This window comes from Triturus cristatus, chromosome 4_1, assembly GCF_964204655.1.
Source record: "Triturus cristatus chromosome 4_1, aTriCri1.1, whole genome shotgun sequence".
Taxonomy (NCBI): domain Eukaryota; kingdom Metazoa; phylum Chordata; class Amphibia; order Caudata; family Salamandridae; genus Triturus; species Triturus cristatus.
The window spans coordinates 106,368,157-106,379,638 of record NC_140585.1 but is presented as its reverse complement, the minus strand read 5'-3'; positions in this window follow the sequence as shown (position 1 = coordinate 106,379,638).

Sequence of the window (11,482 nt, the reverse complement as noted above, 5' to 3'; positions counted from 1 at the left end):
CTGCAATATCTCCCTACTGCCGCCTGCAAACATGGCCGACGTTCACGACCTCACTGAGCACTATAACAACGCCATGTTGTCTGCCCTGAATGCAACTGCCCCTCTTCAACTAAAAAGGAAAACCCATCAAAGACTCCAAACCTTGGTTCAATGGCAGTCTGAATGCTCACAGACGCAGCCTGAGATTAGCAGAACGAGCTTGAAGATCTGCTCCATCCACTGGTCTACTAAAAACTCTAAGACCAAAAAGGAGTAGATACAACAAACTCATTAGAATGGCGAAAGCAACCTTCTTCAAATCCCAACTTGACAAAGCCAAAAATCGCCCAAAATGCTATTTGAGTTGAGTAAGCTACAATCTAATAACACTTCTGGCCAATCCCCACACATCTCCTGCCGTCAGCCAAACTGCGATGCCGTTGCTGACTTTTTCCGCGAAAAGGCGAATAAGATCGAATCAGACCTAAAGTGTGCTAGTTGTTGTAATAACTTTATTTCGGTCAACAGACCATAAAAAGTGCATATAAACTATATCAACATGAAAATTAAAACAATAAATGGTCATAAATATTTAAGACCAGGTTAAACTGTAAGTTATCACAATGCATAATATTAAAAAACAATAGACACAACAATTTAGGTTAAAAAATTTCGCCTCCTACGCCACATGTAAAACAAATAACGAGAAACCGCAAACACAATAGGAGGATGAGTGTCGTAGGTCAATATCCTACAAGCCTGTGTAAAGTCCAAAAGTCCCAAGTTCTTACAGATAGTGGTCAGCCAGCGTTTTCTAATTGCAGAATAGGCAGAGCAAAAGAACAGTACATGGGGCATATTCTCAATTTTATAAGTGCATGCGGGGCAAGCTTCAATATTGGGTTTAAACCATTTGGAAGTAAGGGACCTTATGGGAAGAGTACCGTGCCTTAGCTGGATATACAGCTTTCGGGCTGCTGGGGGTTCAATTAGATCCATGAATTCCTCAACCTTGGGTTCTGATTTTACTAGAAGGAACTCAGATGTCAGCCTACCCAGTGATGCAGAGCTCATTAGTGTTAGGTAGTTTAACGTACGTATCTGAGAGAGGAGTATATTCTTAGATATCCCGGGGCAACAGGTCTCAGGGGTATCCCATAATCCGGAGGAGCCTAGCCGGGTGCTAACTGTACTAATCTACTGAAGCCATGAAATCGTTTTATATTTAAGAATAGGCCAAATCTCAGAGAATTCTGCTCTGTAATCAGCCAGTTCAGGGACGGACCACAACCTCTTCCAATACATAATTGGTCTAGCACTTATGATCTCCTCTATAGGAAGCAAGCCAACATCAAATCTAACAGGGATCAATGGCGTACTAGACGGTAACCCGACTAAGTTTCTAACAAAAGACTGCTCCACCTTTTTGAGATCCGTAATCTGCTTGTGCCCCCAAAGTTCAGCCCCATAAATTGCTGCCATTCTTGCTTGATGGCAATATATTTTGAGTGCTGGGGAGACCGGCCTAAAAGTAGATTCCCTAAGAACTTTACTTAAACCCCCCGCTAACTGAGATAGCTTAAGCGTGGATTTGGCGATCTGCTTGTTCCAGTCAAAATTCTCAGTAAGAGTGACACCCAAATAAATAAATGTTTTAACCCTTTCCAGGGGGGTACCATATAGTACTGGGTTTGGACGTACACGCTTGCCTGGACTCTTGTGAGCACTACCACATAAGGGACCGCTTCTGGGGGTAATTCAACTTGGCGTCTCTTGTGATCCTCTGTCCTGGCTGGGCTGGTGCTTCCCCTCTCATCTTGCATATTTCCTATGAGAGATTGTTTCCCTCCCTTAGGGGCTTCACCAGGATCATGCTGTACTGGTTGTTGAACTAATTTGGGGGATATAACCCTATGTTTTCTACTGGTAATGGACTTACTAATTTTGTTTATACCCTTATGGGTAACAGGGGTAGGAGGTATCACTGGGGCTGCATTGGGGGGCACTAGATTTACAAGGTCCTTGAGTACCCCCGCATTATTACTAATGGCCAGTTCTAGATTCCCCAACCGCTGCTCCATCTTTTTTAACCTCTCTATTATAGGTAGTACGAATTACCTTATTAATCGTTCGATACTCTCAAGAGGGGCAGCGGGCAGTACTTCCTTAGGCGGACAGTGTAGAGGGGTAACTGGGCCAGATGAAAGAAATGCAGCCAATGCGGGGACTTTTGAGATTGAAGCTATTTCCGTGGGAACCGCTGGGGTTAAAATAGTTGTTACACTGGACTTTGACGTAGGTACAATAGTTACAGTGGCCCTTGACGTTTTACCAAAATCAGAATGGTTAATCTTGCTTCTTTGTGGGTCACCTACCCTCTTTCTTCTTTTAATTGGAGGTGGCCCATGAGCTTTAGGCGTAGCTACTTTCCCAACCTTCTTTTTAATGATCTTAACCGCTGGTAAAAGGGGTTCGGCAATCATATCAATTCCTATGATAGAAATGCTGGAGAGAGATATATTATTATTTGTGTACGAACTGTTGAAAATATCAGGTCGAGGGGGCGTGTCTCGTAAGAGTATGGGAGTGCTATCCGTGGATAAGGAATCCTGAGTTCCAGTGAGGGAGCTTGCATGAGAAGGAATAATTTGGTTCAAGAATTCCAGAGAGGATCTATTTTTCATACATTCAATAGAGCGACGCCGCTGAGCCCTACGCTCAGCCAGTACACTCTCTCTTTCGATATCTGAAGCAACCCTAGTGAAGTAATCATCTAATGTTCCCTTGTTAGTACCCCCTACATTTACAGGTAGATGTTTGTCCGAAATCGCGGCCATAACAAAAACGAACAGGATAAATACCCAGGTAGTCCTAATCAATGTATTAAAGTATGGGCCCGGTCCGGTCTCTTCGTGCCTCTGAGGGCCACAGAGGGCCCGCCCTTTGCCCGGGTTTCGCCCGCGCACGTCCCGCGTGGCGCGTGCCTATGCGAGACTATGTAGGAGGAGGAGGGGGCGGGAAGAGGACCCAGCTGCGGCCAATGCTTACAGCTAAGCCTGCTGGTCCTCGCAGTCCCGCCGGGTAGCTGCCGCGATGTAGAGGCTTCAGCAGCTCCAATCCTCCCAGTCCTCACGGTCCTCAAAGGATCACAGGGTCCTGGAAAAACAGCAAACAGTTGCAGCAAGGAAAGCAGCTGCGAGCGGCTCCCACGAAGCGGGGGCCGCGAGCTGTTAAGTGCTGTAGGGAGGAGGGGGCGGGAAGAGGACCCAGCTGCGGCCAATGCTTACAGCTAAGCCTGCTGGTCCTCGCAGTCCCGCCGGGTAGCTGCCGCGATGTAGAGGCTTCAGCAGCTCCAATCCTCCCAGTCCTCACGGTCCTCAAAGGATCACAGGGTCCTGGAAAAACAGCAAACAGTTGCAGCAAGGAAAGCGGCTGCGAGCGGCACCCCGTGTGCTTTAATCAAACTCTCACCCTCTCATGACTCCTCCTTACCACCGCCCTGTCTCTCCGCCAAAAACAATGCCTCTTGGAGTCAATTTACACCCCTCAACGACACTGCCATCCTCAGCACACTAACACCCATGAAACCTTCAAATCACTTCAGTGACCCCCTCCCCCCAACTTCTTTAAAGAAATGATAGGATCACTAGTCCCGCTCTGGTCCAAGATCATCAATGCTTCTCTTCTTCAAGGTAAGATCCCGGTCTGCCTGCAGGCGGGCCTAGTTCTCCCTATTCTCAATAAACCCACGGCGGACCCTGAACACCTGAATAACTACCGACCTATCACAAACATCCCTACCCTGGCAAAACTCCTTGTGAAATGTGTACATGAACAACTGCGCAAACACATTGAGCAATTCCAACATCTCGACCAATTCCAATCGGGCTTCCGCTCTGGCCACAGCACTGAAACGGCCTTCACTCATATTGTGGACGATGCTCTCACTCTGCTGGACCAGAATGAAGCTTGCCTACTAATACTACTCGATCTCTCCTCTGCATTTGACACAGTCAAACATGACAACCTACTTAACCTCTTGGAATGCAGGATGGGACTCTCAGGCACTGTCCTAAAATGGTTTGCCTTTTTTCTCAGCAATAGAACGCAAAGAGTCAAATCCAATCAAAATCTATCCAGTCCAGTCCCTGCATGCTGGGTGTCTCCCAAGGGTCCTCACTCTCACCCACGCTCTTTAACCTTTTCATCGAACCACTGACCGTAATCCTCAAAGCATCCAACATCCAAAATCACATGTATGAGGATGACACCCAACTGTACATGAAAATATTTCCACCCGAAGATATCAAGTCACTCAACGGAGCCCTCCACAAAATCTTAAATTAGCTAACCTCTAATCATCTCAAACTAAACACCCTTAAAACGGAATTCCTCCTCATTTCACCCACTAGGCTAACCCCCACTGTTGCGAAATATCTAAGAAATCTCACCGCTCTCAACTGCACACCACACATCATTGATTCCACAAAATCACTGGGAGTTGTGCTAGATAAGAACCTAAACATGCAAGATCACATCAGAGCATCTACCAAAGGAGCAAACTTCCAACTGAGCATCCTCAGAAAACTTAAACCCCACCCTTCCCCAGTATGACTTCAAATCAGCGGTGCAAGCACTCGTCATCTCAAGACTGGAATACGGCAGTGCTAGTCTATGCAGACTTCCGAAACTCAGTCTAGTTCCCCTCAGAGCATCCCTGAATGCTGCGACTAGACCCGTCACTGGTTCCAAGAAATTCAACCACATCTCGCAGGACCCGAAATCGCTCAACTGGCTTCCATTTAAGGCAAGGATCCAGTTAAAAATTGCATGTATGACCAATTGAGCACTTCACTTCAATGCCCCTTTCAACCTGACAAATATGCTTGAACTATCGGGTGGCTCCCGGCCCTCAAGGAGCACCTGTACACTGCTCCTTAAGCCGAAGAAATTTTTAAAAATGAAAACCTACAAGCGTACATTCTCTGGCATTGCCCCGAGAATCTGGAACTCCCTACCTGTGGACTGATTCCCTCAACAGTTGCCTTCAAAAAGGAAGTGAAAGCTCTACTGAGGAACACTGCACTGAACTAGAAGCTTTTCTCCTTTTGTCGCCTATCTTGTTTAGCTGATTTAGCTACTACCTGGCTTCTATTAGATGCCTGTGTCGCCCGCCTACATGTCATTTTTGTTCCTGATGTATATTGCTTTACTTTTCTCCTGCAACTATCTACCTATGTCTCCTGCAAACATTTTCGTTACTGATGTAGATTGCTTTACTTTTCTCCCGCAACTATCTACCTATGTCTTCCATTACCCGTGTGTAAAGCGCTCTGATACCAGCTAGGGTCATGTTCGCGCTATACAAAACTTTAAATAAATGAATAAATAGTCATGCATTATTTCTCGTCTCTTTCGAAGCATAATGTAAATACTGTTTTGTTCTTTCATGCATTATCACGCTAATGCACACATGCGCAAAGCAGTTTCCCCTCGTGTTCATGTGATGTGTATATTAGTCTTTTACCGCACACTGTTAGTATGTATTATGGGGGTGTCAATCCAAGCAGGTTACTTTTTGTGAAATCCTGCTTCATCACGTGTCAAAAGCGGGGCTATGAGCAGGGAAGGACACAGGCACAAGGGGGACATGCATACAGCCGTGAGCTCCAGACGCATATATGAGGATGTGGGCTTAACTGAAAGGCACATGCTAAAGAAAGCTTAAAAGCAGAGCCGAAATCTGAATGAGTATTCCTGCAGGAGGGACCACAAAGCCAGGCCTGATGCTCTGAAATAAGGAGGCGCTCCACCTAAAGGAGCTGCCGCATTGAGAAAAAACAGCCATTGTGTCAAACGTTCCACAGAGCATCCGACAAAGTGAGCGCGCACTACGTGGACCGCAAGTAAATACTCTTAGTGCAATGACAAATACAGCAATAACAATAAGTAAACGTGATAAAACTGCCAACAATTTGATTATAGATAATGAAAGAAATGAGCAGAGCACTTATCTTGACTGTGAGCAGCAAGAAAAGAGGACTTGTTGCTTTCAGTCAAGATAATGATCACAGTGCTCCACGTTTGACTGGTCATTCTATTGTGATGTTTACACTACTGCCAAGCAGCTCAAGACATGAGATGGGCCATCGGCCATTCCTGACTATTCAGCCTAGGGGGACCAACTGGCATTGGTGCAAATTCAGGACGGTGAGTGTAAAAATTCAGGACAAAGGGTCAAAATTCAGGACACAAATTCAGGCCAGGAGGTCAAAATTCAGGACAAAACTTCAGGACAATAGCTACGTTTTACAGACACATCAGAGGAGGTCGCACAGTAGTATATAAGTAAGCCCAGCCATATCCAAACATATTCAACCATTTGCAAACCTATCCATCATGAATCCTTCCATCTATCATTTCACTCATCCATCCTTTCAGCCATCCTTTCACTCATCTATCCATTATCCATCCATCCACCCTTTCACCCTATCCATCTGTACACTCATCCATCCACTCTTCTACCCATCCACATTCACTCATCCATCCAGCCATTTACCCTTTCACCCATCCAGCCATCCTTTCACTTACTCATCCATCCATCCACCCAGTCACTCATCCTTCCACCCATTCACCCTTTCAGTCATCCATCCGTCCTCCCTTTCTCTCTCCATCGACCCTTTCACTTAGCCATCCTTCCTTCCATCCACCCACCCATCCACACACCCATCCATCTACTCATCCACTCATGAATCCATCCATTGACCCTATCACTCATCCATCCTTTCTCTCATCCATTTATCCTTTCACTCCTTCACTCATCTATTCATCCTTTTGTCCATCTACCCTCCCTTTCGCTCACTCATCCATCCTTACATCCACCCTTTCACTCATCCGTCCTTTATCAATTCATCAATCCATCCATCATTTCACTCATCATCCACCCACTCACTCATCATCCACCTTTTCACTCATCCATCCTTTCACTCGTCCATCCAACTACCCTTCCACCCATGCATCCAGCTATTTACCTTTTCTCTCATCCATCCTTCCACTCACTCATCAATCCATCCATCCTCTCTCATTATCCATCTATTCAATCTTTCATTCATCCATTCACCCTTTCACTAATTCATCCAGCCATCCACCCATCCCTTCACTTACTCATCAGCCCACCTTTTCATATTAATTTTGAGCTGTGCCTTTTTGAGAAGAGGCCCATCAAGAACTTCACCCTCGCTGCAGGAGCCATTCCAGGACTGGGACAGAAGCCACCCAGGGCGGAGGCAGGATCCACCACAGGGGGGACAGGAGCCATCACAGGCGGGGGAGGGGGGGACAGGAGCCACCACATGGGGGACAGGAGCCATCACATGGGGGACAGGAGCCATCACGGGGGGGGGATCAGGAGCCATCACAGGAGGGGGAACAGGATCCACCAGGATGGAAACAGGGATGGGCATGCAGTATTCTAGTATCATTTTGGTCTCTTCCAGGGTGGGGTAGGGCTCCTCACCCCCTCCTGGACAAGACAACGAGAAGACAGGCTCTCTTTCCAAAATGTTAGTTTTGCCATTCCCCACTGTGATGTACAGTACTTACAGGAGATACTCCAAGAGAACTGATTTAACTGATTGTCCTCCATACTTTGTTAATCAGTGTGGGTGCGATTGTGCCATTTCTTTATTTTATTACATTATAGACTGCATGTTTGAAGAACCGAGGTTTGCTTACAAATTTAGTGACAGTAATTAAGCTCTGTGAAGAGAACCAGGTGCTTCCTCGAGGTAATCAGGGCCGGTTCTAGGATGTTTGGGACCCCGGGCAGAAAAAGACTGTGTGAGGCCCCTCTAAATTGCAGAGACATGACGCATTCAGGGCTGTTTGCATCTGAATAGATGCCCCTGCTCCTGAAGCTGCAGCCCCTCCCTCTCAGTCACCTTCAAGCACCTCTTAACAGCTCATCAAGGGCTGAAGGTGTGAGGGTTGCCATCCCGCTGTGCCTCTCCAATGCTGCTGGGTATCTGAGCTTTGGTACTGCATCGGAGTCTGTCACACCCGACCTCAACAGCATCGGAGTCAAGAAGGGAGGTGGGTGGAAGCTGTGCCGGCTTTAGGGTGGTGCGACCGGTGCCCGGTTAAAATTACGGACAAATGGCGTCCGTTAATGAATCCTTCACGGACAACGGACAGACGGCCGAAATTACAGACTGTCCGTGAAATTTACGGACGGTTGGTCACCCTAGTTAAACCATGGAAGGCAGGATGCCTGGTCTGACGGCGTCATTGTGCAGGTCAGGCAGCAGGTTAGGTTTGCGCTATAAAACTAAAAAATAAATACAAATGAAGTGGCTGTCCGTGTGCTATGTTCCATTGGGTGAATTTCGTGGAAACTGAGATCATGCAACATATAATCAGCTGTTGTGAACACAAAATCCCAGTTACAGTGCCAAGAGGCCGTGGAAAGGGCTGGGGTGTGCTCTATTTTTACAGTCTAATGATATATGTGGGAATGACTAATGGTGCACGTTAGTTGTAGATTTTTTTTAAACAAGTCAAGCATACTTGCTTTTCTTGGTGAACTCATCTGTTCAGTGCAACTTTTAGTTCTTCTACCAGAGGTGCTGTGCTTAGTTTCCAATTGGGAATTTATTAAATGAAAGGCACTTGGTTACATCAGACGGGTGAGTAACGTTGTCAATTTGAAGGTGCATCATTACGATTAGAGTGATCATACACAAAATGTAGGCCACACATATATATCTCAGCTATTCACTACAGCCAGTCATATGATCCTGTTTTTTCAAATGGGCTTTGCACAACCAACTTTAATGTGCTGCTGTAAACATATTTATTGCAGGGAAGGCTAGTTACAGTTGTTTGGCTGAATTCTTTTTGTAATAAAAGCAAAACTTTCAATTGGCCAATAATCTCCAGCACATTTACTTGAGAAAGTCATTATATTACACCTTACATTTCATTAAACCCATGTTGTAATTTAGGTTACATGTTTTAAGGTCTACTTCTCATTGCTACTTCTAATTACTTTATTCCAACTTGACTTCATGTGTTAGGTCATTTAAATGTATTATTATTTATTTATTTTCTCAAATTTGCTTGAAAATGCAACATTTGTCCACTCTTTTTTCAAAATGTGCAGGGCGGAACCCCCGGAATCCCCTGTAGGTTGTTCGGACTTGCTCTCTACGCTCGCTCGCCACATTGCTGTACGACAATTAAAAATTTGCGAACATACGTGACAAGAATTTTCAATTCTATTAAGGACAAGGAGGCGAGGATTATGCTTTCTCATTTCTTTACTAGAAATGCTCAGCAGCCAATAAAAACACATTATATATAATGAAAAAACTACAATACCCATAAACACAAGGGTATGACGTATATAACCATAGGGTCCACAGTATAAAAGGTAATATGGCAAGTACAAAATCCTCTTTCTTTGGTGAGGAGAGCAGTTCAAATATAAGGGAACAGTTCAAGAGTCACGATGACCAACAGGAGGGACAACCATCAATAACCGCAGGAATCCATAAGGAAAAAACACGCAGCACTGGAAGGCCACAGGATCCTGGTAGAAGAAAGCCAGCGGATGCAGAAGAAGCCAGGAGAAGTAGTAACATCGTCGCTTCGGGTCAGAACCTGAAAAGAGACAGACTGCCGTAAAAGCCATCCAATATATAATAAATATAAAAAGGGGGGGGAAAAATATCAGAGAGCAATGAATTATCAGACAATATATAGTACATTTGCAAAAACATCAGTATAAATGCAAAGAAATACATCAGAAGAAACACAATGGGTGGGATAATCCTCGCCTCTTTGTCCTTAATAGAATTGAAAATTCTTGTCGCGTATGTTCGCAAATTTTTAATTCTATGTCAGGACAGGAGGCTCCGATTATGCTTGTTCAAAGCTTATCCACCACTACTGAGGCCACATGATCAATAGGTTTATAATAAAAAGATTTAAACATGGAATCAGAAGACCAATCTGCGGCCTTCATAATGTCAGACAAAGTAACACCCATTGAAAAAGCTTTAGAAGCCATAGCTCCCCGTGCCGAATGAGCACCAAAAATGGACACATCAATGCCGGCCTCAGACATAAGCCAGCGAACCCAACGAGCTAAAGTACCCAGGGTAACAGGGCGAAAAGGCTTCTGCAAAGCAATCAACAGTTGACCCTGCAAATCAGAACGTGAAGAAGCAGTACATACCTCATAATCCTTGACCCATTGGACCACACAAAGGTTGGGATGGAGAGTAAAAGAAGGATAGGAAATCAATGAAGTATTCGTTTTGGTACGATGATAGAGTCGAAAAGTGACACCCTCAGGGGTAAAACAACGACCAGCCAAGTCTAATGCTCGAACATCAGACACCCGTCTGCAAGAGACAAGGCATAACAACATGGTCAGTTTGGCAGACAACCGTTTGCGGGAAAGCAAGGAGTTGGAAGGCCAGGCGTCCAAAAACTTAAAGACAATAGATACAGCCCATAAAGACGTGTATTTAGGACAAGGGGGAGTCGCCAGGCGAATACCCTTGAGCAATTTAGAAATTAAAGGGTGTTCTCCAACAGGTTTACCCTCCAGAGGTCCATGGCCTGCCGAAATGGCAGAACGGAAGTTATTAACCGTCCGTTAAGCTAAGCCTGAAGAGGCAAGAGACGGCAAAAAATTTATAATTAGAGAGACATCCGCTGTAGTGGGATCAGCCTCCAGTTGAACACACCAATCACACCATTGTTTCCAAGCACCTGAGTAGCGTTTGTGAGTGTTGGGTGCCCAAGAGTCACTGATAAATTTGCAAGCGTCGCGTGAAAGGCCTGGGACCGACCAACGGTCCCCGAAAGTCGCCAAGCCAGAAGACGGAGAGAGCCTGACTGGATCAGGGGATGCGGATTCCCAGAGGGTCCAGCAAAAGATTCCACTTCTGGGGAAGAAGGATCGGCACCGCACGACACATTTGCAGAAGAACTGGGAACCGAGCCTGAGCCCTCCACAGAGGAGCAATCAGAATCAGCTCTGACTGATAACGCTTTGTGCGAGCCAGGACTCTCGGAATCATCATGAACGGAGGAAAGGCATAACACAGAAGGGCAGGCCAGGTCTGGAGAAATGCGTCCGTGGCCAGGGCTTCCGGATCCGGTCTCCAGCTGAAGAACCGGGGAAGCTGCGTGTTGAGGCGAGAGGCAAACAGGTCGATGTGACTCTGCCCCCAAAACCGCCGGAGGGAGCGAAAGATGCGAGGGTGAAGCCTCCAATCGCTGAAATCCCGAAGATGACGCGAATGCCAATCCGAAATCAGGTTGTTGCGGCCTGGAAGGTACTCGGCAATAACAGTGATCTTCTGTAGACAAAAATGCCAAAAATCTTTGGCGATCTCTGCCAAGAGCTTGGACTTCGTGCCGCCCAACTTGTTGACATAGCGAACCGCGGACACATTGTCCATGCGGAGAAGAATGCAACAGTTGGACCGAA